The sequence below is a fragment of the Mandrillus leucophaeus genome, unplaced genomic scaffold (assembly GCF_000951045.1).
Source record: "Mandrillus leucophaeus isolate KB7577 unplaced genomic scaffold, Mleu.le_1.0 Scaffold678, whole genome shotgun sequence".
Classification (NCBI taxonomy): Eukaryota; Metazoa; Chordata; class Mammalia; order Primates; family Cercopithecidae; genus Mandrillus; species Mandrillus leucophaeus.
The window spans coordinates 2,436,853-2,440,095 of NW_012107341.1; the positions used below are offsets into that span (position 1 = coordinate 2,436,853).

A 3,243-nucleotide genomic window follows, 5' to 3' on the forward strand; every position below is an offset into this window, starting at 1 on the left:
GTTTTGTTTTTCTGCCACATTTCCCTGCTTCTTAATGATAAACCAAACCTTTAGGGAAAAAAATAGCACAGCGTGAAGCCTACTTACCAAACTGTCCCCTGTGCTCCATGATCTCCTATCAGAGGGGCAATGAATCAGCACATTCCTGATGGTTTAACTGCTTGTCAAAATAAATAGCAAATGGCAGTAAAGCTCAACATAGAACCAACATCAATACAGTCTGATACTGCAGGGCATATTGGTTGACGATTCTCTGAGATGTTCTCATGGAACACCTATCCTCCTCATTTGGCTGCCATTCTTTGTCTTTTGCAGTTGGTTTGCAAGAGCTGAGAATGTTGCATTCATTTTTAACCAGCCATACACACAATAAATGCTGGACAACAGCTCTCTACAGAGAAACTTGGATCAGAATGAATGTGTGGCCAAACAGAAATATGTTTTAAGGAATAAGGAAAAAAATATTTTCATGTTATCTGTTTTATTTACTTTTATTTTATGTTTTTGCTTTGTATCTATGTGCCTGAAAAAGTGGTTGAAACAGGAGAGGGGCTGAGTTCAAGTCCTGTCTCTATCATTAATTATGCTATCTTGTTTCATATTCTTCGTAAAAATAAATCAAAGAGAGCATGACTTGATTTTCCAGTTTAACATATATTTATGAAAGACAGCTGTCCACCAGATACTGTGTGTGCTGGGGATCTCCCGAACATGACATCAGTAACCCGTTTTGTAGTCTCACATGGTAGATATTATTATTCCCATTTTACTCAACTGAGTAAGTGGCAGAGCAGTGATTTACATGTTGATAATGTTAAATCCAATATCCTTCAAGCTATGGAAACAAAACAATATATTTAGGCCATACTCAAGCAGGAGAAATGTCTACTTAGGAAAATGAAGTCAAAGAAAAAGTATTGAAAATATTTTTAAATTAGATGATTTTCATAAAGTTGAAGATCCAGTGTAAACTTAACTAGAAATAATATTTCCTTAAAAAGTGGAGAGGGGTGGGCATGGTAGCTCACGCCTGTAATCCCAACACTTTGGGAGGCTGAGGCAGGTGGATCATGAGGTCAAGAGATCGAGACCATCCTGGCCAACATGGTGGAACCCCATCTCTACTAATAATACAAAAATTAGCCGGGTGTGGTGGTGCACACCTGTAGTCCCAGCTACTCAGGAGGCTGAGGCAGGAGAATTGCCTGAACCTGGGAGGGGGAGGTTGCAATGAGTCAAGATCACGCCACTGCACTCCAGCCTGGGTGACAGAGCGAGACTCCATCTCAGAAAAGAAAAAAAAAAGGTGGAAAGATACTCTTCCAGTTTCCCTCATGCCAGAGAGCACCTCACAGCCTCATAGGGTGGTCACGGAGCCCATGCGCCTTTTGCTTTTTCGGGTCCTGCGTCCACATCTGCCCCATCCACCATGAATGAGGAGTACGATGTGATTGTGCTGGGCATCGGCCTGGTGGAATGTATCCTTTCTGGTATAAAGTCAGTGAAGGGCAAGAAAGTTCTTCATATGGATTGAAACCTTTACTATGGAGGAGAGAGTGACTCTATAACATTACTGGAAGATTTATACAAAAGATTTAAAATACTGGGACCACCATCAGCATCAATGAGGAGAGGAAGAGACTGGAATGTTGACTTGATTCCCAAGTTCCTTGTGGCTAATGGTCAGCTGGTTAAGACGCTGCTTTATACAGAGATAACTCGCTATCTGGATTTTAGTGACTGAAGGGAGATTTGTCTATAAAGGTGGAAAAATCTACAAGGTTCCTTCCACTGAAACAGAAGCCCTGACATCTAGCTTAATAGGACTGTTTAAGAAACGTCACTTCAGGAAATTCCTAGTATATTTTGCCAACTTAGAGGAAAAAGATCCGAGAACTTCAGAGGGAATTGATCCTAAGAAGACCACAATGTGAGAGGTGTATAAGAAATTTGATTTGGGCCAAGATGTTGCAGATTTTACTGGTCATGCTCTTGCACTTTACAAAACTGATGACTACTTAGATCAACCATGTTGTGAAACCATTAATAGAATTAAACATGACAGTGAATCTTTGGCAAGATATGGCAAAAGTCCATACCTTTATTCACTCTGTGGCCTTGGAGAACTGCCACAAGGCTTTCTGCAAGGCTAAGTGCTATTTATGAAGGTACCTATATGCTGAATAAACCAATTGAAGAAATCATTGGGCAGAATGGAAAAGTAATTGGTGTAAAATCTGAAGGTGAAATTGCTCACTGTAAGCAGGTCATCTGTGACCTCCACTATATAAAAGATTGGCCAGAAAAAGTGGGCCAGGTAATCAGAGTTATTTGCATCCTCAGCCACCTCATCAAGAACACCAGTGATGTCAACTCCTGCCAGATCATTATTCCACAGAACCAAGTCAGTCGAAAGTCAGATATCTGTGTTTCCACGATCTCCTCCTCGCACAATGTAGCAGCACATGGGAAGTATATTGCCATAGTTACTACAACTGTGGAAACCAAGGAGCCTGAGAAGGAAGTCAGACCAGCTATGGAGCTCTTGGATCCAACTAGATGGGAATTTATTAGCATCAGTGGCCTCCTGGTACCGAAAGACTTGGTAACAGAAAGCCAGATCTTTATTTCCAGTGCACACAATCCTACCACTCACTTTGAGACAATTGGGATGACATTAAAAAACATCTATAAGAAGATTAGAGGATTAGAGTTTGACTTTGAGGAAATGAAGCATAAGAAAAATGACATCTATGGGGAAGACTAACAGCAGTACATGTTATTATCCAATTAGGACAAATTTAAAATTTGGTAAATAATGCATATTATATGAAATCAATATTGTAAGGCCTGCTTTTGTAATCAAAATGGAGAGATTGAAGAGTGCTGTGTCAGTAAATACTCCTCCCCTTCATCTTTCTAATATCATATATTAACTTGTTTTCATGGAGTGGCTATTCAGAATTCACCTGTTACCACATTCTCTTCAATTTAATCAAACTGGTTTTTTTTTTTCCCCAGTGAAGGATCAGTTTCAAACAAACATTGTGATTCTGATACAGACAACTTGAAACAGTGTTTGTATCTTTTAATCAGTGTAGCCTCTCAGTTATGAGCTTCTGCTGCTCAAGAGCTGGATCCATACAGATTGTGTGCCATCTGTCATCCTGACATTCAGGAGATTCTAAATTGAATACTCCATGGTTTGGGGTGGCATCCAGAAGTTTTTCCTATGACTTTATA

At 39.9% G+C, this 3,243-nt stretch overlaps 1 pseudogene across 1 annotated transcript; it reads left to right on the forward strand.

Annotated features, from left to right (window-relative positions):
* Positions 1 to 1,429: 1,429 nt before the first annotated feature.
* Positions 1,430 to 3,021, forward strand: LOC105555269 (annotated as a pseudogene). Its single transcript, XR_001008448.1, has one exon. The product of XR_001008448.1 is annotated as a rab GDP dissociation inhibitor beta pseudogene (transcript).
* Positions 3,022 to 3,243: the final 222 nt, after the last annotated feature.